We start from the raw sequence: 587 nt of genomic DNA, 5'->3' as shown, positions 1-587 counted from the left end.
TATGTCATTCAAGTAAGGTCTTCCTTACAGAACTGTATCTCTCTGCCCACAGATGGAGTGGTTTTCCAGATATTTAAGAATTTATATGATTAGATTTGGTCTACTTACATGATATAGATGGTCCTTTCACTTCAAGTTTATGGACTTTAATCATACTTTAGTACATAAAGAAGCACATTTGCAAGTTCCAGCTGCTGTAACTGAAAATTTTATATGAAAAGAAGTATTAAAAAAAAAATTGGTACTGAGTGACCTGAGTCAAATTTGCAGTTACCTGAGAGATCATATAGGTCACAGACATTTGATCAGAGACAGACATTAGTTTTATATCATACTCACAGTATTGTAGTATGACCTTAGGCAACATGAGTTAGACAAATGTTTAACACTGATCACTTGAAAAATGTTTAAAATTTCTTGACTATAGTTAACTGTTCCACAAGAAATTGCTATTTTGAAAGTTAAGTGTAAATAGCTATAGTTATTGCTTGTTATGTCTCTGTATATGTAAGGCATTGAATTATGGATACCTTCTAGACATGCAAGTTGACAAAGAAATTTAATTAATAATGTTACACACAAAACAC

Source organism: Ochotona curzoniae, unplaced genomic scaffold (genome assembly GCF_017591425.1).
Source record: "Ochotona curzoniae isolate NIBS_2020 unplaced genomic scaffold, NIBS_Ocur_1.0 contig_64, whole genome shotgun sequence".
Classification (NCBI taxonomy): domain Eukaryota; kingdom Metazoa; phylum Chordata; class Mammalia; order Lagomorpha; family Ochotonidae; genus Ochotona; species Ochotona curzoniae.
This window is presented reverse-complemented; position numbering follows the sequence as displayed.